Below are 26903 nucleotides of genomic sequence, written 5' to 3' on the forward strand. Positions count from 1 at the left end.
TAATGTGCATGGCCAGCTTAAAGGCCATACACATTACATGATTTCTAATACTGATGGTTTATCCTTAGTATAGGCCAACAATATTACATTTGGGGGTGCCTTACACCTGGGACTCCCGGAGATCACCTGTAGTCAGACAGGTTATTATTTACATATTGCAAATCCCACTGCTCACTCGTGTAGCGATGAGTGTAGGTACTCCAGTGCTCCAGTGTAGGTACTCCAGTGCTCCAGTGTAGGTACTCTAGTGCAGGTACTCCAGTGCTGTCCCATTAAAGAAAGAACTTTAGTCAATGGGACAGAGCTGTAGTACCTACTTTGTAAACAATGCCAAGAGCTACACTGTCTAGGTACAGGTGATCTGCAGAGGTCTCCAGTGTGGGAACCCCACTACATATAATATCAATGGCCTATCCCAAGGATATCCCATCAATATCCTATCCCATATCCCAGGAGATGTAACTACCGCCTTAGCAGCCCTAGTGGGTGCTATGGGGCCTGTGATCTTAGGGATCCCTGCTGCATGTTTTTAACAAGGCTTTATCTGCTGGATTATCCAGCAAGTAACACCCAATTTTCACTTACATATCCCTGCTCCTATCCACTGTTGCCTCCACTTAGGGCTCCAGGGGGCACTGCATATTACGTCCCTGGAGGCCTAGGCGGAGGTGGCTGTAGACAAGAGCAGGGATAACTAATGGAATATCAGCCGATACCTGCTGGAGGCCTGTATGTGGGGACACTATATTGTGTGATGGCCTATAACAGGGGCCCTTACTTTATGGAGGCCTGGACTTACTTTATAGGGCCCTGAAGTGTGCGTGCTTAGTGTATGGTATCTGTAACAGGGGCACTTACTGTATGGGGACAGTATACCTTGTGGGGACCAGTAAGGTAGGTGTTATACCATGTGTTAGCCAGTAAAGCCCCCCCGGTAATACCATGTGTAGGACATTGGGCATACCTCCCAACCGTCCCGATTTCCGCGGGACAGTCCCGATTTGGGTGACATGTCCCGCGGTCCCGGTTGGAGGGAGGTATGTCCAGAGGACGCAGATCTGAGTTGAACACACATGCGGCTGAAGGAAGGAGCTGACACAGGTCAGCTCCTCGCTTCGCCGCTGCCCGCCTCTCTCCCTGAAGCTGCTGGCGTGCTCGCTTCGCCGCTGCGTCTCTCTCTCGCTGACACATGCGGCTGAAGCGAGGAGCTGACCTGTGTCAGCTCCTCGCTTCGCTGCTGCCGCCGGCTCCTGGCTTGTAGACGCGATGTACACGCCAGGAGCCGGCGGCAGCAGCGAAGCGAGGAGCTGACACAGGTCAGCTCCTCGCTTCAGCCGCATGTGTCAGCGAGAGAGAGAGACGCAGCGGCGAAGCGAGCACGCGAGCAGCTTCAGCCACATGTGTCAGGGAGAGAGGCGGGCAGTGGCGAAGCGAGGAGCTGACCTGTGTCAGCTCCTTCCTTCAGCCGCATGTGTCAGCGAGAGAGGCGGCGAGGGAGCGGAGGAGAAGGTAAGTTTAATGTGGAGGTGGAACGTGAATCTGGGGGCAGATGAAGGAGAGGACGGCATGACATTGGGGCAGAGATGGGGGACATGAATCTGGGGGCAGAGATGGAGAGGACATGAATCTGAGGGCAGAGATGGGGGACATGAATCTGGGGGCAGAGATGGGGGACATGAATCTGGGGGCAGAGATGGAGAGGACATGAATTTGGGGGCAGAGATGGAGGGACATGAATCTGGGGGCAGAGATGTGGGACATGAATCTGGGGGCAGATATGTGGGACATGAATCTGGGGGCAGAGATGGAGGGACATGAATCTGGGGGCAGAGATGGAGGGACATGAATCTGGGGGCAGAGATGTGGGACATGAATCTGGGGGCAGAGATGTGGGACATGAATCTGGGGGCAGAGATGTGGGATATGAATCTGGGGGCAGAGATGTGGGGACATGAATCTGGGGGCAGAGATGGAGAGGACATGAATCTGGGGGCAGAGATGGAGAGGACATGAATCTGGGGGCAGAGATGGAGGGACATGAATCTGGGGGCAGAGATGGGGGACATGAATCTGGGGGCAGAGATGGAGGGACAGGAATCTGGGGGCAGAGATGTGGGACATGAATCTGGGGGCAGAGATGTGGGGACATGAATCTTGGGGCAGAGATGGAGGGACAGGAATCTGGGGGCAGAGATGTGGGACATGAATCTGGAGGCAGAGATGTGGGGACATGAATCTGGGGGCAGAGATGGAGGGACATGAATCTGGGGGCAGAGATGGGGGACATGAATCTGGGGGCAGAGATGGAGGGACAGGAATCTGGGGGCAGAGATGTGGGACATGAATCTGGGGGCAGAGATGGAGGGACATGAATCTGGGGGCAGAGATGGAGGGACAGGAATCTGGGGGCAGAGATGTGGGACATGAATCTGGGGGCAGAGATGGGGGACATGAATCTGAGGGCATAGATGGGGGGACATGAATCTGGGGGCAGAGATGGAGAGGACATGAATCTGGGGGCAGAGATGGAGGGGACATGAATCTGGGGGCAGAGATGTGGGACATGAATCTGGGGGCAGAGATGGAGGGGACATGAATCTGGGGGCAGAGATGGAGAGGACATGAATCTGGGGGCAGAGATGGAGGGACATGAATCTGGGGCAGAGATGGAGGGGACATGAATCTGGGGGCAGAGATGGAGGGGACATGAATCTGGGGGCAGAGATGGAGGGGACATGAATCTGGGGGCAGAGATGTGGGACATGAATCTGGGGGCAGAGATGGAGGGGACATGAATCTGGGGGCAGAGATGGAGAGGACATGAATCTGGGGGCAGAGATGGAGGGACATGAATCTGGGGGCAGAGATGGAAGAGGGACATGAAACTGGGGGCAGATGAAGGGTGTATATGAAACTGGGGGAGAGATAGAGGGGGGACATATAATGTACGGGTGACTGTAGGAGGATTATGCTGTGTGCGGGCACATGAAAAATTAACGAGTGGGCGGAGTCAACACAAAAGTGGGTGGGGCTAAAATTTGCCCCTCTTTCGGTTCTTCAAAAGTTGGGAGGTATGCATGGGGGGGCCTGTCTTTTCTAGTTACACCCCTGCCATGTCAGGTACCAGTGATGACCTGTTACCAGTATCCAAAATGTGACTGCTGAAGCCAATGATTGGTCCCAACGGTCATCTAGGATGAGGGCTGTGTTGCTCAAACCAGGGATCAGAGGTAGGTGAGTATCAGTTATTTTTTATTTTACCTTCCCCCGTCACCAGTATTAAAATTATTGGGAATCCATGACTGAAATTCGATCGCATGTTCGCTCCTTTTATAACCGTTTCTCTGTACATTTCCCCAATATTACAAAAGTGAAGGTACAACAAGAACATAAAACAGCAAAAAATGACACAGATATGGCCCATAAATGTGAAATAATAAATGATCTGACTCAGGCTATTGCTGGATATTTTATATCTGCAGGAATGTCTGATTTCACCAGACTAGACCAGTTCCTCCTTTGCTGTTTTGCTGAGACCATTGCAGCAGTAGGTGTAATACGGCCATTGCTTCAGTAGATGGCAGCACTGTGCGGGCCAGATTAATTCTCTCTAGCGCCCTTGACGTTCTTGTTGCCATGACAGCACAGTGACCTCCCGGCTGGGCAGGGTTGGATTGTACGCATGCGCACTTCCTCCCTAAAGCGCTACCCCGTTTCTTCACCAAGCATGCGCACATTGGACAGCTAGAGGAAATGCTGAGCATGCGCAGTTAGTAGTGACTAATAAGCGCCTTGGTGATACCTCGACACCGCCCCCTTCAGGTCCATGGTGACCGTACGGGTAACGCCTCCCTCTCTCCCGCCCGTTTCCATGGCGATCAAATCGACACCGCCCCCTCTGGAGCTCCCGGTCTGTCTCCGCCAGAGGGCGCCCGTTCCCCGGACAAGCGACGGCGCCATTCCGGTGAGCGAGATACCGCCAGATGGCGGCTTAGGATTGCTGCTCCCTGCCAGGCGCGGCCCGGGGGTTATTCCTATTATTATTATTATTTGATATTTACCCGACCCCCCCCGCACCCCCCACCTACAGCGGGCAATATAATATTATTCCGACGGCTACCAGTAGTAGCGCTCTCCGCCAGGCCGGGGCCTGGGCTGCTGGGGTATTAACCCCCTCCCGCCGGATCCTTTGTGCCCCTCACCCGAGGACTAGGTGTATCGGGAACCATTCCCTGACCCCCCCGGGCGGGAGGACCGGGACGACCGGAGCAAGGAGAAGACCCGGGATGTCCATAGGAGGTGAGCCGGGGGTGGAAGATGGAGGCCGGAGCGCGGGAACTGGGGGAGGGGGAGGAGGCGACTGGGGCTTCCCGCCACCGGGTCATACCGGTACCCCCCTCCCCCCGGTACGGGCCTGTGCCCATGGCGGACGGGGGGAGGCGCCTGCTTGGCATTGTGTGCTGGGCATGACGTGCCCACCCCCTGCTTGCATTAGATTGCTAGCTCTGTGGCTCAGCTGCACCTGTCCTGGCATCACTGACAAGTCTGGAGGACTACAAAGTCCAGGAAAGTCTGCAGCTGGGGGGCCATGGGGGGCAGGCTGTATCCTAGAAATATTAACCTGTGATTGACCAGAGCGTCTGTCAGCGGGGTCGCCCAATCACTGTGATGGTTGTCTTTTGGCGCCTTGTAAACAGTGGCCGCCATGGCAGGTTATTGTTATAAACTTGTTGTATGTCACATGACTGCGTGTTATTAATGGGGCTGATGTGTGACGTTACTTGTGTCCCGTTGTTTGTGTCTGGTATTGGCCATATAACTTGTATGACCAGGTAGATGGTTGCGCCTACAATGTATGGACTCCTAGGAGAATCCTGCCCCTGTCCTCCACCTCCTCAGCCCTAACACAAGACCATCTGCCCCCATACGAGTCACATGACTGCAGTCTACAAATGGGGAAGACTTGTTACTTGTCCCGTTGTTTGTATACAAGGTTTGGGTCTCTGGTATTGGCCGTATAACTTGTATGACTAGTTAGATGTATGGACTCCTAGGACAAACTTGCCCCTGTCCTCCACACAGCGCTCTCCTAGAGGTTACCATATAACCCCACCAGGTCACATGACTACGTTACAGATGGGGCTGGTATCTTGTGATTGTTACTTGTGTATACTATTTGGTTTGTGTCTATTACTGTCTATGGATCTCCTGTATTGAGTATGTTAATTTTAAATGACTGTATAGTTTGACAGATGGTGGCACCTTGAGTGGATGGGTTCCTAGGAGAATCCTACCCCCCATCCCCAATTGATCTTCAGACCTTGTGCCCACCACCTTACACCTGATCCTCCATGGAGCCCATACACGCTAGACTTTACTTACATACCTGGTTGACCCCACCATCAATACAAAAGGGGGCTGTTGTGCTACAGATGAATACGTGCAGGCGAGATAAGTCCACCATGTTGTTCTGTGCTTGATAAGTTTTGATTTTTTAAGGTTACGTTCGCACTGGCTTCTTATTTTATTATGATCTTAGTTTTGGGACAACGGGCTAAAAACCAATGAGAATGACGGATACAGAGCACCCCATGTTTACATCCATCGCCAGTTACTGTAATGTAATAGGGTATGGACGCCTTCTTCCATCTTGTTTGTTTACTTTTAGAAGAACAATAAACTTATGCGCACATGACGATAATAAACGTGATGTGGGTTTTTTTTTTTACATTAAAGTGAATGTTGATCGATGTAAACAGAGGGTGCTCTTTCTGTATCCGTCGTTATGTGATGTGGACACCGCCAACCATTGTCATTGACTGCAATCTTAGGCCCTGTTCACATCTGCGTTCGGGCCACTCCGTTCCCCTGTCCACATGAAAATTGCGGAGAAACAAGTCTTGCAAGTAGCACTTATCTCTCTGCATTGTTTGTACAGAAACCAGTCCATGAGGTCTGCGAGTTTCCTAAGGTAACTGCTTTTTATGTGGATTAAGTTTGCATTCGGGGGGGGGGGGGGGGGAGGTCGGTCCCCAAGCAGACTCCGCGAACGGAAACTCATGCGCAGAAGTGAATTAAACCTCAAGTGTCATCTACTGCTCCATTGGATTGAAGGGGGTCATCATACCAAAGCAGCGGACTTGCTATGCACAGAATAGGACTTAAGTTGCATATTATTGGGGGCCCACCAAGTACAAGAACGTGGGTGATTGACTTCCCAGTCTAAATGGATCAGTGGCAGGAAATGACTGGGTAGGCAGACCCCCTCTGTCCTTACAGCTGGACCCCCACTAATCTGGAGCAGATCTCCTATCCTGTGTATGTGGTGGGACAATGCCCTTCAAGCGCAGGTCATTGAGTCTTCATCATGGACGACTGCTTTAGCTTTCCTTGCTTGAATTGTTTTGGTGTTGCACAATGCCACATGAGTTGGCGCCAGCTTTGGACAGATGTCACTTGTATATCTCTGGGTGATCCCTTTTTTGTTGCCTCATTTTGCATTATGTTTATATACAGTAGTTGCCATTTTATGGGTCTATTTAGATTTTTTTAGTTGGTGCCATTACTTCTTCGAGAATGTGGTGCTATATACAACTGCACAGCCATATACCTGGCTCCCAAAGGCTTTACAGTGGTGTCAAGGGTTAGAAAAAAAATGTCTGCTTTCTACAATATTCAGCACCACACCTTTCTGCAGGTTGTGCCTGGTATTGCAGCCTGGCTTTGTTGATGTTAATGGTTCTATGCTTCATTGACACGCATGACTTTTTGACAGGTCTGACACTCTACAGACCCTTGAATGCAAATTTGTCATTTAGCATTTTTGCCGAAGGGGGTTTCAGACTTGAGCTTAGTCCTCACTTATGTCCAAATGATAAATCTCCAGGAACTTCTGTGACCGTTCCATCTATCCCTATGAGGTCATCATTTGGAGAGCCGACATGTGGGACTTCCGTGGCACTCCTTGAGTTCTGCTTTTCGGGCCATGTGACATCACATACATCAGTTACATGACCTGATTGCAGCTCAGTCGCATTCAAGTGAATGAGCTTAACTTTGATACCAAGAACATCTGTGAAGAGACTATTGCTCACACATTTGGCAGCCGCTTCACACAGCTGATCAGCAAAACCTCCCACGGATGTTTGTGTTTTCTTAGTCTTTTTTTTTTTTTTCCTTTTTTTTAAATATATAGGAAGTTCTTATATTTCCCTTCTGCTTAACCTACTCCTGGCTTTGACTAAAAAACCGCAGCAAAATCTGTAACAAAAAAAGCTGCGTCTCTGCAATGTGTGGCCTTAGCCTAAAGTGGCTTTCCAGGGCTGCTAACAATGGATGACTTATTCTTGGTATAGGCCATCCATTGAAGATACTTAAGGGTCTTAAACGTAAACTCCTCCTCTCTCCCCCTCCCCCTTCAACTCAGCTGTATGGAGAGGCCGCAGTGTTCAACAAGTATATCTACTGTGCTTGGTATGGCGGCTCAGCCTGGTCACTTGAATAGGACTGAGCTACAAACAGGCCATGTGACCAATGAATTTAATGTCTGTAAAGCGGGTTTGGTGTGCAGGGAGCACCGATACAGTTCCATTGGGGTTTAGGCAAACCCGGGGCATATACCGTCAATGGCTGTATTCATATTTGGTTCAGCTTTGCACGGATGTGTTCTCACAGGAGAATGGTCTGTTGTCAGACACCTCTGGGGTAACAAAGGATCAGATGAAGGGTTTTTCATGCTTGGCATGTGCCTTACGAATATTGTGTAAGCGTATCATCCATGTTAGCAGGTACAGGTGAATTACGTCTGATTGGTGCAGCCGCCTTCATTGTATATTCACATGATGGGTTATCCTGCCAGTTCTAATGTGGAAAATCTTTAGAGTGGGCATGGAGATCCGTAACGGAAACCTGAGGCTCAGCCTTGTCTGTGTGTGGGCTGACAGCCGAAATATTTGTCAGGTTTTTTTTGGCCAGTGACAAGTCATGTACATTGAATTGTTCATCATGATCACCACTCAGAGGATAATGGTGTCACATACAACAAATGTCTTCCCAATGTTTGAGACTGTCGGTAGATGCCATCTTCATGACTTGCCAGAGGGCCTTCAGATTAGGATAAAGGGTTGTCCTCCATATGACACGCTGCAGTCATGGGTTGCCAAACAGACACATGAAGGCCTGGTCAGAGTATTAGGATCTAGGTAGCTTCATAGTCACTGTCCCAGGCCAGAAAATCCCTGTAATAACTGTATAGTACGCACTGGCACTATATGTATAGTACGTGTACACTATCACAGGCTTACACACTTAAGATTTCTGGTTTGACAACTATTCTGCTGCCTCATCCAGGTTTACAGGTCAGACTGTGCATAAAGTCAGCCCGGAGGCCATGAATATTGGGTGTGCGTCTAATGTGCTGTAGCAGCTTCTCCACTCCCCCGAGCCTCATGGTTTATGACGCGGTGTCTATTCACTGTGATGGGCCGGCTTGTCATGTACTATAATGCATTGTGTTCTGACACATTAGTGCCACATTTCTACATGTCAGGAGTAGTATCTCTCCATGTGACTGGTGGCATGTATAACATCCGTATACTAATATTGGCCTGCCAGAAACACCAAATCTTATCCCTGAAACCACTGACATGAATTGTAATGGAGAGGGTCTAGTTTGCGTCTTAAAATTCTGTTTGTCTTCATTGTGGTGCAGTCTGGAACTAAAGATTGACTGTTTTTTTTCCTGTTATTTTAGATATTGTTGTTCATGTGGAATTCTTTTTATTCCAGTTCACACAGGGCACGGGACGGCATATTTTGATCCTGATTTTGACGCGGGAAGCCGTGTCAGAATAGGACCAAAATGCACCTGACGCGGCTTCCGACAGTCGCGGCTTCCTGCTCCAGAGTAGGCCCAAATGAATGGGCCTAGTCCGGAGGGTGCTGCCGCGAGGAGGACGCTGGGGCTGAATCAACCGCGGAATCTGCCTGAAGAAAGGGCAGCTCGCTTCTTTTTTCCACTAGTGGGAACAAACCACTCACGGAAAAAAGAACGCTAGCATTCTACATAGACCTCCATTGTGAGGGGGCAGATTTTGAGGAGGATTCAGTGCCAAAATCTGCCACCTCTTGCCCCGTTTGAACGAGCCCTTACATTACGGTTTGGTTATTGTTAAAGATTTTTTTTGTTAGGTTTTTTTTTTTTTTTTTTGTATTAATATCTTTAAAATGTTATTTGAAAGCATTGTAACCTTTTAGAAAATTGTAGCTAAACTGGCTTTATTGCTGCTGTTATATGCTATATGACACTTGACCACCACATTACTTGGTAATATATATTGTACGTCTTACAACACTATTCAGTCTCCCCCGGTAATCTTGGTTTGGCAATCATACCTACCATGGTGACTTGGTGAAGGTTCAGTATTACACACAATAAGCTTATTTTTGGCTAAGTTATCTCTTTTTGTGTAATTCTTCAAGATGGTAGCGCCTAGAATGTACAGGTTCCTAGAATGTTTAAGCACCTGTTTCTGTGCCCACGCCACCTCCGCCATCTACTGGGTCCATTCCATGTAGGAATCTTCTAGGAGCCCATTCATTCCAGAAACATGCCTTTCAGGATGGCTACTCAAAAAAAAAAAAATGGTGGTTGTAACCTCTCCCCTACTTCCTGTGTGATCATGGTACGCCTCCCTCTTCTTCACTGAGGCGCCCCCCCCCCCCCCCAACCTCCTATCACTAGGCTAGGTTGTAGTCTCCTTACTCCTGAAATAGTTCTTCAGTGCCTGCTGTTCAGTTAAAATGTGACCAAGTTGATAAGTTTGACATTTTATAGTTTTTTGACCCAACATAAAAAATGTAACCAATGGTGCCTGAGATGTTACTTCCACCTTCGGTCTCCTGTTATTGAATACCAATCCCGCAGGGAGATCACTTGAGCCATTCCATTGCTATGGCAGTCGGGAGCCCTCTGATGCCTGCCAATGCTATATGACTTCTCAGACCTGCCTGTGGCAGGGCTTTATAGTAACTCTGTAGTATTGCTGTCTATGGTATATGCAATCTAATGATTGCTGGCTCAAGTGCCCTATGGGGGCTAGAAAAATAAATATTTTAAAAAGTTTATTTCAAATCTGAAAAAAAAAAATATTATATAAAGTATAAAAAAAACTTTCAATTACTCCCCTTCCTGTTAAGGAAGTAAAAGACAAAAACACAAAACTGAATTTCATGGTCCTGAACCAGTTAAGTGAAAACTCACCCGACGGATGTTTACAGAAATCTGTAATGGATCCGATCAGTTCATTGACTCCTAACTCTGTAATCCCAGTGGAGACGGATGAGACACAACATTTTAGCTATAAGTAACAGCAGCTCTTCCAGTGTTCTCCACATAACATGTAATCTCCTTTATGGGAGGTTATGTTGGAGCAAACAAAGCAAAACGCAACAAAACTCTGGTGACTTGTACAAAAAATGTTCAGGCTGAGCAGAAAGTCGCGACCCCGTGCACCAAATGTACCAAACTTTGTTGTATTTTTCTTGCGAACATAGCCAAGTAATGGGATGTGTAAAGTTGGACTTGAGTCTAATAATATAACAGATTTATCATCCAGGATTAGACACTGTGATAAATCTGGCACATTTTAACCTAGACTTATGTCTAATCTGAAAACCATATAAATAGCAACTCCTGTTTTTAGCTGTGACAGCCCTCGAGTGTTTGCTTTTGTTTTCTAGGGCCAAGGTCTGTTCTTAACAGCTTCGGCTACATATAGGTTGTGTTTTTACCTTATTTATATAGCCATCCCTTTGCATCTGCTAAAGGTATAGAAATCAACATTTAAATTTTTTTTTTTTTTACACAAATGCATTTGTGTCCAAAAAAAACTAAAACAGATTTTTTTTCTTTTTAATATCGATCTCTGTAAACAGATTGAATGCATATGATAAAATTAGATAAATCTTGTAAAGAGTCCTCTGAATGGAGCCTGTTTACCTGTATTATTTACATAAGTTTACAATATCAAACAGACAGACATCTGTTTACATAAAGGTTAATATTAAAAAAAAAAAATAAACAAAGCACAAAGGTAAGACAGTGTTCACATTAGTATTTACTGTATTTTTCGGACTATAAGACGCACCTAGGTTTTAGAGGAGGAAAATAGCGGAAAAAAATTTTGAAGCAAAAAATGGTAAAATATTTAATATATGGGAGTTGTAGTTTTGCAACAGCTGCAAGGCCACATTGACAGGTGACCCTGCAGCTGTACGGGGACGTATAGAATGTTTTTTCTACTGTTATATATATTCTAGGGAAAGGAGTGATTTAGAACTTTTATTTCATATTTTTATTATATATTTTTAAAGCTTTTTTTTTTTTTTACAATTTTATTCCCCCCCCCCCCCCCGGGGGCTTGAACCTGCGGTCACTTGATTGCAAGTCCCATAGACGGCAATACAACTGTATTGCCGTCTATGGGCCATTCTGTATATTAGTATTATATAGCAGTGACAGGCCTGGGAGCCTTATTAGGCTCCCGGCTCTCACCCGAACAGGTCGGCTCCTGCGATATCGCCGCGCAGGAGCCGGCCTGCAACTTCACAGGTACGGGGCCGGTGAAGTTCACAGGTACGGGGGAGAAGGGGCCACCAATCCAGACTAAGACCCGGCATCCGCTGTACTAGAGAGGTGGATGCCGGCGAGGGATAGACGCTGGCACAGGTGCTGGGGCCTGAAGCCAGCGGCGGGGGGACGGAGGAGCGGAATAGCATCACCCCTGCCGCTGCTGGCTTCATGCAGGGCAGAGGAGCGCAGCGATGTCTCAGGCCCCGGCACCTGCATCTATCCCTCGCCGGCATCCGCCTCTCTATTACAGCGGGTGCCAGGCGCCACATTCGGACTATAAGACGCACCCTTCTTTTCCCCCCAAATTTTGGGGAAAAAAAGTGCGTCTTGTAGTCCGAAAAATACGGTAATTCCATTATGAGGTGTTTGTTAAAAAAAAAATTCAAAAAAAAGTACACCTATCATAATGGACACTAACTACTGATAATGTCTCCATGTTTTTAACTAATCCATTTAGTGGAAACTTTTTTTTAACACAAAAGTCCTTCATGTAGGATTTTTAATCTGCAAATCCTCCCCCCCAAAAAACCGGACATGTGACAGATTTGGTGTAAACGGACACTGACGCACAATAAAATCCCACTGAAATGAAAGGAAATATTAACAGATTTTTGAGTTGTTCAGCTAGTGTCGTCTGCTAAAATCTTGTAGAGGACAATAGCAACGCACACAACTGACCGTCACCAGTGGTAGTGTGAATGACCCCTAAGGAACTTCATTTTTGTGTCCATCCAAAAAAATAGACAGAAACTGATGGAGACGGATGATATGTTTTATGCATCCATTAAACAGGTCTTCTCTGCTAAATGGAAGTAAAGGGCATGGTCTGAACGGAGCCTTAGATGTTCTCATTTTTGGAACTTGACTAGATGTCTGTAGTTCTTCAGTAGGATCTCTGGAGTTTTCTTGGAGGGTTCTAGTCATGTCTGTAGAGACAGATGTTGATGTAATTGGTTTCCTTTTGTCTCTTCCAGACCTTGCTGTTTATGAGAAGTCTTGGTAAAGCTGTGCCGTCCTTGTATAGTATACAGTACTTGGCAGTCAGGGTATTGTGTGGGCAGGACACCAGAATGTGCCCAACTTTTATGGTTTCTCTAGTGGCTCAGCCTTGTACTTTGGTTTTCTATGCAGAGCCTTCTCTGATGGTTCTTCAAAGTACAGTTGGCATTGTGCCATGTGCTGGTTCCACTTTGGTTTCTCTACTTAGTCTAATAGTAGTTTTTAGTCTAAACCCACAACAGGCTCTTGACCTTCAGGTTCTGCACTTATTCTTGGAGTTGACCCAAAACCGTTCTGTATTGATGCTTCAGCTTCTTCTCTCCATTTACCTCTAAGCTACTGATGTGAAGTATGCGAGGTAAAACTAAAAGCCTGCTGAGATTAAATACGAAGATTAAAGTTATTAATACTTTTCCTCTTTAGATATGTTAGATTTTCGTTACTGGAGCTCTGGCTATTATGATACTTTACAAGACATTTTTCAGTTAGGAGATTATAATATATAATTTTATTTTATTTTTTTTCATCTAATTTTTGTTACAAATTTAGAACCTTTTTTTTTTTAAAAAAAAATAGTTAAAAATAAATTCTTTTGCCTCGCTCTCTATTTTTTAATGTACTTTACCCTGTCATTTTCACTCTGGCCACTAAGCCTAATAATAGATAGAACATCCAATTATGTTAGTGTTTTCTCTCCAGCAGTCGCCAGAGGTGTAGCATTTACTATAAGCATTGCATTAGAAGATAATACCACTGATCCATCATTGCATCCACTACTGACAATACATGGTGTCAACCGTTTATCTACTCCCCCTCCAATGTCTTGCTGCCTATAGTCTTGAGGCAAGAAAGCAAATCACTGTTAAATGTTAAAAGAGCCGATAAAAAAGCTTGGATAAGATGGCCGCCCCCATAATCATGTATGAGATATAGAATGGGGGAAAACAAATCTGTAAACAGGTTAGAAAAAAGTGATCTACTTCAGAATCTGGTTTTAACCGGTTAAGGACCAGGCCTAGAAGTACATTAAGGACCGGGCCTCTTTTTTCAAAACTGACATGTGTCACTTTAAATGGCAATAACTTTGAGACGCTTTAACTTACACAAGTGATTTTGAGATTGTTTTTTCGTAACACATTATACTTCATGTTAGTGGTAAACACTAATCAATATTTTTGCATTTATTTATAAAAAAAACTAGCAAATTTGATGGAAATTTGGAAAAAATTGCAATTTTCAAAATGTGAAATTCTCTGCTTTTCAGGCAGATAGTCATACCATTCAAATACATGAATAAATATTATCTCCCATATCTCTGCTTTATATTGGCATCATCTTTTGATTGTCTTTTAATTCATTTTGGATGTTACAAGGCTTACACGTGTAACAGCGATTTTTCAGATTTACAAGAAAATTCCTCAAACTAATTTTTTAGGGAACACTTCAGTTCTGAAAGGAATTATAAAGGCCTATATAATAGAAACCCCCATAAATCACCCCATTTTCAAAACTGCACCCCTCAAATTATTCAAAACAGCATTTGGGATGTTTGTTAACCCTTTAAGCATTTCATAAGAATAAAAATAATATGGAGGTCAAATTTAGACATTTCATTTTTTTTCACTAATACATTCATTTAGACCTAAAATTATCACATTCACAAAGGGTTAAAGGAGAAAATGCATCTCACATTTTGTTATGCAATTTCTCCCGTGCACAGAAATACCCCACATGTGGGTGTAAACTGATTTTTGGGCACACGGCAGTGCACGAAAGGGAAGGAGCGACACTGGGTGTTTGAACAGCATATTTTGCTGGAATAATTTTCAGGCACCATGTCGCATTTGCAGAGCCCTTAGCGTACCAAAACAATGGAAACCCCCCAAAAGTGACCCCATTTTAGAATCTACACCCCTCACAGAATTCATCAAGGGGTATAGTGAGTATTTAGACCCTACAGTTGTTTCACAGATTTTACTAACATTGGGATGTGTAAAAGAAAAATTACTAAAATGTCACTTTATCCCCAAAGTTTTCATTTTCACAAGGGGTTAAAGGAGTAAAAGCCCCCCAAAGTTTGTTAAACAATTTATCCTGAATACGGCAATACCCCATATGTGGCCATTATCTGCTGTATGGGTACATGGCGGGGCTCAGAATGGAAGGAGCGCTATTTTGCTTTTGGATGGCAGATTTTGCTGGAATAATTTTTAGGTGCCATGTCGCATTAGCAGAGCCCCTAGAGAACCAATACAGTGGAAACCCCCTAAAAGTGACCCCATTTTGGAAACTACACCCCCCACAGAACATATCAAAGGGTAGAGTGAGCATTTCGACCCTACAGCTGTTTCACAGATTTTATTAACATTGGGACATGAAAATGAAAATTTACTTTTTTTCCAACAAACTGTCAATTTAGCCCCAAATTTTTCATTTTCACAAGAGGATAAAGGAGAAAAAGCTCACTACAGTTCGTTACACAATTTCTCCTGAACACAGAAATGCCCCATATGTGGCCATAATCTACTGTATGGGAACATGGCGGGGCTCAGAATGGAAAGAGCGCTGTTCGGCTTTTGAAGGGCAGATTTTGCTGGAATATTTTTCAGGTGCCATGTCGCATTTGCAGAGCCCCTAGTGTACCAATAAAGTGGAAACCCCCTAAAAGTGACCCCATTTTGGAAACTACACCCCTCATAGAATTTATCTAGGGGTTTGGTGAGCATTTTGGCCTCACAGCTGATTCACAGATTTTATTAACAATGGGACGTAAAAATGAAAAATTACTTTTTTTTCCAATTAATCGTCCATTTAGCGCCATATTTTTAATTTTGCAAGTAGCTGAAGAATTAAAAAAAAACCAGAGTTTGTTACACAATTTCTTCTTAACACGGCAATACCCCATATGTGGCCATAATCTGCTGTATGGGTACATGGTGGGGCTCAGAATGGAAAGAGCGCTATTTGGCTTTTAGAAAGCAGATGTAGCTGGAATAGTTCTCAGGTGCCATGTCGCATTAGCTGAGCCCCTAAAGTATCAATACAATGGAAACCCCCCCCATTGTGACCCCATTTTAGAAACTACACAGGTGACAGTAAACTGGAATTCACCAAGAAGTGACCCCATTTTGTAGGGACAATTTTAGGGCCTCTGCAAATGTGATGTGGTGTCCAAAAACAAAGAATCTAAATCTGCACTCCAAAAGCACATATCGCTCCTTCACATCTCCGTCCTGCTGGGTACCCAAATAGCGGTGTATACCCACATGTATGACACTGGTGTACCCCGGATAACGTACTTAATGCCATATGTGGGTATAAATGGCTGTTTGGGCACAGCCGGGCACAGAAGGGAAGGAGCGCTTTTGGTTTTTGGAGCATAGTTTGGTTTTTGGACGTCATGCCACTTTTGCAAAGCCCCTGAATTGCCAATAAAGTGGAATCTGCAGACATGTCACCCCATTTTGGACACTACCCCACTCATGGGATTTATCAAGTGGTGTAGCGAGCACTTTTAACCCGAGTGTTGCATTTATTTAGTTTCCAGAAATGAAATCACAGCTGATAATGAGAAGTTAAAAATGAAAATTTTCCAGAGATTCGCCATTTTAGTGCCCGATATGTTGTGCCCAACTTATGTCAGCAGAGACACTCCAAAAACTGGTAAGCGGGTATCCTGGGCACAACAGCTTTTAGAGCGTTCATCTCTGATACAAGATGGGCACAACATGTTACGCACTGAAATGACGGATTCCTGGAAAAATTGTCATTTTTCACCTCTCACAATCAGCTTTGTATTCATTTATGGATAATAAGTTATAGCAAAACTTGGGGGTTAAAAATGCTCTCTCTACCCCTGGATAAATCCTTCAGGGGTGTAGTTTCCAAAATAAGGTCTCATATCAGGGGATTCCACTTTACTCGTGTTTCAGCTCTGCAAAAGTGTCATGGCATCCAAAAACCAAACCGTCTGCGCTCCAAAAACCCAATAACCCTTCTTCCCTTTTGCGTCCAGCTGTGCCCTAATATCAGTTTATACCCACATATGACATTACGTCCGTTATCCTGGGTACACCAGTGTCATACATGTGTCATACATGTGGCATAAACTGCAGTTTGGGCGCACAGCAGGGCGCAGAAGCGAAGGAGCGCTATGCGGCTTTTGGAGCACAGATTTGGATGTTTGGTACGCCATGTCATGTTTGTAGAGCTTGTAAGGTACCAGGAAAGCGGATTCCCCAAAGGAGTGACCCCATTTTGAAAACTGCACCCCTCAAAGAATTTATCAGGGGGTGTAGTGAGTATTAGTATTGCAGGCGTGACTGCACAGCAGATGGCGAAGAGGGAATATGTAAGCTGTGCGGAGAACATTGCAAACACCAAATTCCCTACTATGTCCCAGTAGCTCCTATGATTGGGGGAGTCACTCTGAGGGTCACATTGGGGGTCACTTCTGGTGTCTTCTCCCTCATAAGCTGTAAATCTGGGGTGTCCCCTGATATTCGCTCGCACAGCTTATATATTCCCTACCTGCCGCAGCCAGTTGTGTTCTAATAATTTGGCGATTTTTGGGGGGTTTTGCCTTGACATTGCTAGATGCTATAATTTCTTTATTTTTCTGGTGACGTGGCCATATAAGGGCTTGTTGTTTGCGGGATGAAATGCATTTTGTAATGACACCATTTTTGGGTGCCTACAACTTATAGAATACATTTTATTAACTCTTTCTTGCTGGATTAAAAAAAAAAAAAATCAATCCTGCATTGAGTTTTACATTTTAAATTTTTCACCATGCAGCGTACAGTATAAGTGACATGTGTCCTTTATTCTGCGGGTCAGTACGGTTACGGCGATACCTCATTTATGTTATTTTTTTATGCAATACTAAGTCTGCTGAACAAAAACACATATGGGGACATAAATCAATGTTTTTTGCATCGCCATCTTCTGAGAGGCGTAACATTTTTATTTTTCGGTTGACAGTGTTGGTTGAGGGCTTATTTTTTGCGGGAAAATGTGCGCTTTTTATTGGCACTGTTGTGGGGTGAATATGACTTTTTGATCACTTTTTATAGCATATTTTGTAGGATGAGATGACAAAAAATCATTACTTCCGGCGCGTTTTTTCCGTTTTTTTTTCCCGACGTTCACCGTGTACATTAAATATTATTTCAGTTTTATTGTACAGGTTGTTACAGATGCGGCAATACCAAATATGCATTGCTTTTTTTAATTTTTAGTGCTTTTTTTTATATAATTCATTTTGTATAGAAAAAAGGGATTTTTGGACTTTAGAACTTTATTACTTTTTTCATACACTTTATTTATTTTTTTTAACTTTTTTTTTTAACTTTTTCATCTGTCCCTTTAGGACACTTGAATCAGTTGATGCTTTGATGAAAGCATCAACTGATTCTGCACAATAGCAGACAGGACACGAGCAGGACATGAGCCTGCTCGTGTCCTGTAAGCTGCAGAGGAAGTGAGACACATCGCTCACTTCCTCCACCGCCTGGCAGGATCACCAGGTATGTGGGGGCTCCGATAGTCTGGGGTCACTGGCCAGACCCCAGACTACCTTGTACTGACATCGGCACCCCCCGATCTCGCCGCGGGGGGTGCCGATCCCTTTCAATTGTCGGCGGATCCCTTTCGATCGCGCCGTGATGTTTGACGGCGCGATCGAAAGGGTTAACACGTCCAGTCGGACTCAGTTCCGACTGGACGTTATGGAGGAAGGGGTTAGGTGTTAGTAACACCTAACCCCTGTCCCCCCCGCACCCCTCCCCCCGCCAGAAAGGTACCTAAAGGCCGGACGTATTTCGGCAATAGTCCGGTCTTTAGGTACCAGCACATGAGGCCGTAAATTTACGTACGGCGGTCCTCATGTGGTTAATAAGAAAAAGAAACCCCAACTTGCAATCCATTCCATCTAAGGGAGCCTTTTATAGACAGGACACCTCCATGCACATGTCAGTCCGTCCTGTTGAAATCTGTGGCGTTCCTTGGTCTGCTTCATAGGTCACTGCTGCTTTCTATACAGTAAAACAAATTGTCCTGTTTTCCCTGTATTCATTCCTCTGTATAGGCAAAGCTTTTGGTCTGCTATACAAGAGGGCATGCAAACATCTCTTTTCTATTGGAGTAACGTCCCATCATTGTGTCTTGTTTCTTCCCTCCCTCTGAGGTTTAATGGTAAGAGTGGTCCTGGTTATATGAGCCCTTGTAACCAAGTCCGAAAGAAGGGAAATCATCTTGCCTTTTGTGTGCATGGTCCAAATAGATCTCAGGGGATAAACTGTAAATGCGATATATAATGTAACAATAACCTCCATCTGTGTGACCTTAACATGACCAGCACTGGTTCCATGGAATGACCAAGACCTCTTTAAAGGGATCCTATCATTCAGAATGAATTTTTTGTCCCTAACGCTTCGGAATAGCCTTAAGAACGCCTCCATCTTCTTCAGGAACATCATCTTCCTGTATCTTTTTCCGGTGCAGGCTTTGAAACTTGGACACGCAGGAGCAGTGCTCCCAAGGGTGAAGTAGGATGGGTGATGTTGTGATACTGGGAGGAACAACTCTCTCAGGCAGGAGACGCATAAGGCTTCAGTTTCTCCAAATCTACTATAGAACAGGCCATACGTGTTTGATGTACACTCTTCTTGGGGACAGTCTTAAAAGAAAGATTGTTTGTAGATGAAAAATCTCTCACAAGAATAGAATAGATTTTTATCCATTTAGCAAACTTGGGTGTTATCTTTCCGGAAGTCTCACCCTGCACTGTCTGCTCTATGTGTATGTATAGCAGAGGCTGCTGTGCTGATAAGTCATCTCTGCTGTACATACACATAGAGCAGACAGTGCACACAGACACTTCCGCTGCACGGTCTAAGCTCATTAGCATATGCATAAAAAGGGACTTATACAAAATCTACTGAGGCGATTTACATACAAAAGGTAGGCGTGGAATATCCTTTCTAAAGACTATGCAAGTATGTGCTTTGCTAAAAATGACTTCCCAATGATAGAGCCCCTTTAAAGGGAGCATGTCAGGAATTTTAGACCTCCAAACTCCTACCAACCAGGTAACCATGATGGTAAGAGATGGACACCTAGTTCATATGCAGTAAAGTGAGTTCTGGTGTCGGCCAAAGCAGACAGGTGACAGGCTCCACCTCATCGACTCCTTAGGTTATTAGAATATAGTGCACTTGATATTCAAAGTATATTTTATTTCTACTTTAAGGTGCATAGATGAGAATATATCCCAACCAATGGCCTTAAATTATGTATATTCGAGAAACTCATTGATTTGTAACATAAATAATATCCCATTATAGGACTGTATATCATATTGCACTGCTGTAGGTTCTGGCCCAGTCTCGGTGCCAGTGTTCACATCTTACTCAGGGCTGTGGAGTTGGAACCAGTTTTGGCTGGAGTCGGATTTTGGGGAAAAAGCTACTAACTCCAGGTCGGCTTCATAATAAAAAAATATTTTTTTAATTATATTATTGATATTGTATAATTGTATATATAGTCTGTTGTATATTTGCTTTCATAGGAATTCATCACTTGCATTGCAGAGGATTCAGAGCAGGCGTTGGTCTGTGGGATATGGAGTCAGTATTTTGGGCTGACCTCTGTACAGCCCTGCTCCTAATACTTCATAGATAAGGGAGGCCGCCTGTTATATAACTGGCAGCTTATACCCTTGTTTATTCCAGACACATGCTGAAGGCCATATACAAAACACACACACACACACACACACACACACACATTTCTTGCTTAAGTTTCTCCTTTCCCTTGATTCTATTTTTTATTACAACAGAGAAATATCTTAAAAGCTTAAATATTTTTATTTTATTTTGTTTTTTAAGGCCGGGGGAGGTGGAATAAATACTCTCCTGTTCCCGCTGCTCTTATTTTCTTCCCATCATGTTCCACGCTAACCTCTACCTGAACATTTAGGCAAGGTGTTTTGTGCCGCACTCACTCATTTGCCTAAATTGGGAGAGATCTCTATTTCAGCCGTATAAACACTATTCTTAAGGCTAAATCCCCACAGCAAAACAGCGCATCACTGTTCTTCCCACAGCACTTTAGACTGAAAGTTTGCAGAGCTTTCCTCTGTGGATTTTGTTTGTTATACCTATGGGGAAACCACCGGTGTTTCTGTAGGTATAATTGACATGCTGTGATTTCCAAAACTGCGCAGGATCGCTAGAATCCCATCCACTTTGCCGTGATTTTTCCCATAGTATTTCCGCCGTGGGCTTATCGTGGCACTTATGTGCTTAGTTGAGCGCTCAAATGAGATCTGTTTCCTATGTGATGATACATTTGCTGTCCTTATTACCCCCCAATGTGTTGACGTTAACCTTGATACACCAGAGTTCTTCCTATTTTTTTTTTTTTAATGCAAAAGAAATAAAAATCCCGTACATCACTTCAAGCTTCTGTGTGTATATAATAGCTCCGCAGTACATCAAATATGATCACCTTCTTCCACATACATATTCATAGAAACTATACCTTAGGATCCTTCTCTAATGTGGACCTTTAATGGCTGTTCATGTTAGGATAGGCTTTTGGATTGCATTACCATTGTGCACAGTCTGTGTTATGTTGCAGTACTCACTGGTGTACATGTGACCAGCTTAGTCCTGTATAACATCTGGGTGGCTGATATCTTTGTATAAGGAGAGTTATCATCATCCTATGGCACTTGTGAGGTATTTAAAAATATTGTAAACCAGGGGCTAATGACTCTTTAAACACCATTCATGCAGAAATGTATCAGTGATGTTTTTACACAGTCCTCACCACTTTGGGTGTCTGTAGTACCAGCAGTCCACCAACCTTTATCATTTACATCAGTTTCCTGAAGTCTAAACCAGCTTGAAAACTTGCGTAAGTTTCAGTCTCCAAGCACAAGGGTTGTGTAAATAGGCCCCAAAGTGTTCATTTTGTTCCCCACGGCTTCAGTATCCAGTAAGTGAGCCAGCCTGGTTATCTTGTACTGTACAGATACAGGTGAACTTATATCACTTTGTATAGAGCACATTATAGCGGTAGAAACATGACATGACCCTTCCCATATACTAATGTGACAACTCTGAGAGCACTCGCAATGCCGGCATACAGCACGGTACGGCATTGATGCACTGAGCTTATTTATTTGTAGGTAATGCTACATTATGGGTGCTAGGACTCTCTTGCTGTGTCTGGATTATGCTTGTGCTTATTTTTCTTCTTTTGTCTTGCTGTTTCTGAGGCTTCAGGGCCAGTTGGCGGTCTACCATAGTGGTATGATATCATCATATCGGGCTCTTCCCAACACCTGCTAATATTGTATGTTGAGCGGCCCCTGTACCATTAGTTATGGTGTATTGAGCAGATTTAAAGTTCTGCTAGTGTATCAGACTGTGTCCATAGTTACGTTGCGATGTGTTTTGTGCTAAAGGGCCCCTTCACACGGAGTTTACGCTCCGCTCATTCAGACACGTATACATGAGCGCTTCAAAACACATCCCATTCACTTCAATGGGAGGGCGCGTAGAGCCAGCTTTACGCGCACTCCCATTGAAGTGAATGGGATGTGTTTTGAAGCGCTCATGTATACGTGTCTGAATGAGCGGAGCGTAAATTCCGTGTGAAGGGGCCCTAATGTAGAAATAAGGGCCTCTTCACACGGCGTAAGCGCGCCGCTCATTAAGACACGTATACACGTGTCCGAGCGCGGCGCTTCAAAAAAGATACGCGCGCTTCCCATTGAAATAAATGGGCTCTATTATGAAGCGCCGCGCTCAGACACATGTATACGTGTATAAATGAGCAGCGCGCTTACACAGTGTGAAGGGGCCCTAATAGTTCTGGGTCTGTTCCCGGCTTTAGTATTTATTTCAGCAATGATATACCAGTCTCGTCCTGTTCTCCACGAGCACTTTATTTCGGCACGTATATCACTAAGCGCCCTTTCCACTGACTCTTCTTGTAATATGTGTCTCTCATTACCAACCTCACATCACTGAAAGTGACGGATTGCTTTATTTCGGCACAAAAGCCTTTCCTTATTGGCCTCCTGTCTTTTTCTCTTCACTTTCCACTACTGAAGTTTTTCAGATAATTGCTCCATGGCTGCAGCAGATGGTGCCGAGCCGGCTATAGGACTCTGTTTTTATACTTGGCTATTAAATTATGATTTGTCTACAGAACATCCAAGTAATGACTGTGTATTCTAGATATTATGTGTTGTAAATATACAGAAATGACAGGTAGCTGGCTTCACATCAACCTTTTTTCTTGTTTACCTCTTCTGTACGGAGTCTTTGACATCCTTATGTGCTCAGTAGTGTAGACAATAACTCTAAGTTACTCAGCCATTGCAATCCTGAACAGTAGGGTTACTACCCTATACCTCAATGAAGGTATTCTGGTACAGTAATGCTCTTCACTGAGAGGGTACCTGAGTTTTCTTCAAAAGGGTCTTGCAGGGCAATCTGTTCCCGGGCTGTATAAGCCTCATATGTTGCGTCCTATCAGTTTTTCTGCTGCTGTAGTCCCATTATGGCTGCAGCACATTTTGCATTTCTCTCGGAGGTGGGGCGTGTACAATACAGAGTAGGCTGCAGACTTCTCTCTGTGCTGTATAGGCAGGAAAAGCTGTGTGTAGACATGCGGAGACCCGCCCCTCCCCTGTCACTTATTGTGTTTCTGTATTGAGCCTTCTGGTTTCTAAAGATCTTCCTTAATAATGGAGTTAACAGTAAATTAGTAAGAATTGAGATTTTGAGAGGTATTCTGGCAGAAAACAGCAGCATTTCTAAATAAAGTGCACGAAGACTAGGTCCCCCACTAGCATTCGGTCTCTATTTGGGGATTCCGTTCCCCATTTCACTTTAAAAATGCGGAGAGAGAAGTCACTTTTCGGGTGGAAACCCGGCATTCCCCATTACAGTCTATGGAGTGTGCAGGTAACCACTGTTTAAGTGGACTGGTTTTCCGGGTTCCCAAGCGGATCCAAAGAACAGAACTCAGGATGCTAGTGTGAGTGACCACTGAGGACTATTATTAGGGCCCCTTCACACGGAGTAAACGCGCCGCGCATTGTGGTGCGTTTACGGCGCGTGTACGCCGCGTTTTTTTACGGTGCACGTTTACTACGTGTGAAGGGGCCCTTATTATATTATTCTTAGGCAAAATCTCCCAGTTCTGCACCACAGACCCGAGCCAACCACATGCTCGCAACAATGACCCATGTCAGTCAGGGCTAGTTCACATGGGGCTAGTGACTGCGTATTTTGGTCCTGATTTTGACGCAGGAAGCCTCATCAGAGTAGGACTGAAATGCGACTGTCGTGGCTTCCCGCTCTGGAGTAAGCCCAAATTAATGGGCCCAGCCCCGAGGTTGCTGTCGCAAGGTGGACGTCGCAGCTGAATCAGCCGTGGAATCCGCCCGATGAAAGGGCAGCTCGCTTCTGTTTTCCGTAAGCGGGAACAAACTGCTCACAGCAAAAAGGACACTAGCGGTCTACATAGACCTCTATTGTGAGGGGGCGGATTTTGAGGTGGATTTGATGTCAAAATCCGCCCCCTCTTGCCCCGTGTGAACGAGCCCTTAGACTGCTTGTCAAGGTCATGCACAGAACAGTGAGGGCAGCTTCTATTTTTAATACTTTTATCATTTGTTTATAGTTTTGTTTTTTTTAGACATTACATAATACACTGCATGATATACATTGTGTTGTCAGAGGGGACGATTGCACTGAGAAGCCTATAGATGTCCTCAAATCTCAAGTGAGCTGACAAATGAGTGGTTTTGGCAGGAGGCATAGAAAATATTGATTTGCCTATTTGTTCTTGGTGTGAATACAGCCACTTTCTTACATTTGTCCTCTCCATTGTGTTGGAGCAGCTTGGATAATACGTGACCTCATGCTGGGCTGACACAATGGCTGTGCCTGACTCTCTGAGCTTGTGTTCTTGTTGTGAGTCAGTCTAGTGATCTGTCTTTTTTTTGGAGTTCTGCTATTGTACAGCTGGCCCCTAGTAGGACAATTTGACCCCCACCCAGATATTCAGTGTATGCTACTGAGGCTCTATTGTGTAGATTTTCTGTGTGGAAAGTGCTTAGTTCCTATTGCTTTGCCCCATGTCTATTTCATGTCATGTAACTGTGCAATACATGTTACAGTATGTGATGGGACATGGATGACTCTTATGTGTATACCTAAAGAGTCAGGCTATATTGTCCATGTCAGAAGATGTCATTGTTAGGACTAGCACCATCTCTAGTCACTGGGCTGATAGATTTGCTCTCATATGGTGGCTTAGTAGTACAGCACTTTCTTCTAATTCAATAAAGAACTTATGGGCAACATAATATGGCTTCTTTCTACCCTAGTAATGCAGATACCACTACGTAGTTAACCCTATTCCTATAACCTTTGGTGTATTAGGTATGTGGTCATTTGTTGACCCCCGACTATGCTGTAGGGGTTTTCTCTTTCTATACATACATCCACCACTAATTCCTCTGCTTTCGGCTGCTCTGATCCTCATGGCGTTCACTTGCTGAATCTTTCGTATGTGGGACTTGATGTAGGACCCGATCTTATCTTGAGAACAGGAGGCAGGCTCTCCTTTTGAAGAAGCATGCAGAAAAGTCTTATAGAAGTCAATGGAAAGAGCCATACGTGCCTGGGATGGGGGTCCCTAACCCCTGTTTTTGAGATAGATAGCAACTTCCTGAGGTTGGATCCACATCTATAAAACATTTATGGCATCCCTAGGGATTGGAATACTTCTACGTCTATTATATCTTCTATTTTGTATTCTATGTATTCTATTTTATTTCTTTGGCCAGCGAGGCTTTTTATCTGGTCCTACTCTGCTGTTCACTAATATTTCCTGAGCTTATTATAGAAAACATAAAATGATCGTGCGTTGTGTTGTCTGGCTGTTCTGGCAGGTTGTGATTTTTATTGAGCTAGTGAGATTATATACTTGAGTAAAAATAGCACATTATGTAATTATTAGCTCACCTTTAACTCCTTCCTGGTCGTCGCCTTATGGCTGCTTGCATTAAACGTCTGCAAATTCTTAAGGGATTTTCTCCGTACTTAGGTGTGGCGTACGGGTATCGCAGTGGCGAGCAGCTGGTGTACAGCCGGCTGCTACTTTACTACACACATTATTTTACTGGCTTCATATGCACTATGTAAAAATAAAAAAAAATCTGGTTACAGTTGCTTCCAAAAAAAGAAAGCAAACCTTTGTACCGAGTGAGCGAAACTACAAATGTCTCAAATACACAACAAAAATCATACTAAATATTAAATCATAGAACAAGTCATTAGGGGAGGTGACCCCAAATAATCATACTTGGCATTGTAGTGCCCGCAGAGATTTTTAGAAAAAAAAAAAAAAAATTATATATATATATATATATATATATATATATATATATATATATATATATATATATATATATTATATAAATTAATTAAAGGGTAGGGCGTAAGATTTGGGATCTAAAAAAAAGAAACCTCATTCACACGTTGCAGTAAAAATGCATATGGATTTTCAGATGTTCTTCTGCAGGTTTTGTGGTTTAGCTTTCTCGTACAAATGGTAAATTCCTCATGAAATTCCTCTCTGAACACTGAAGAAAACACAATGAGATGATAGTCTTTAGTTTGGTTCCTCCGCACCAATGATGTCCATGGGAACTGCCTTCACCAAAAGCTTTCCTTATCAGTGCTGCTAAATGGCAACAAATGATAGGAGATATAATTGTCACCTGACTGGAGACTTGGTGTATTGGGCTGGCTTTGTGCCATGCTCTTGTGTCCTTCTCCTTTGCACTGGAGCACAGATATGGACGGCTCCACATCTACTATGATTTCTGACTTGAGCAAACTTTGAGTGTTAAAGAAAACCTTTCACCTTCTACTAATTGCAGAACAGTTGACACTTTATCTCTAGCCCACACCATTCCCGGTCTATCAATTCTTTATTTTTGATACCTGATGTGCACCAAAACTAGCAGGTGGTGGCAGGCAGGTGCATGCAAGGGGAGTGTTATACTGAGCTCCAGTCAGAGGAAGACTGTGCAAGAACTCAGAAACCTACCTCGTGTCTAATGCTGCCTGACCCACCCACTTGGCATTAGGGAGTCTAGTTAGCACCAAAACTAACTTCACCATTTGCTCTGGGATGGTGTGAACTGGAGAAAGAGGTCTTAAGGACGTTCACATTA

The 26903-nt window shown here is 44.3% G+C and overlaps 1 protein-coding gene across 1 annotated transcript in view; it reads left to right on the forward strand.

Moving 5' to 3' along the window:
• The first annotated feature begins 3961 nt into the window (after window positions 1-3961).
• Window positions 3962-26903, forward strand: part of STAG1 (STAG1 cohesin complex component) — a 120389-nt gene continuing 97447 nt past the window's right edge. The window contains exon 1 of the mRNA XM_075269065.1: window positions 3962-4299. The gene's annotated coding sequence lies outside the window, so the exon portion shown is untranslated. The remainder of the gene's footprint in view (window positions 4300-26903) is intronic.

The sequence above is a fragment of the Leptodactylus fuscus genome, chromosome 3 (genome assembly GCF_031893055.1).
Source record: "Leptodactylus fuscus isolate aLepFus1 chromosome 3, aLepFus1.hap2, whole genome shotgun sequence".
Taxonomy (NCBI): Eukaryota; Metazoa; Chordata; class Amphibia; order Anura; family Leptodactylidae; genus Leptodactylus; species Leptodactylus fuscus.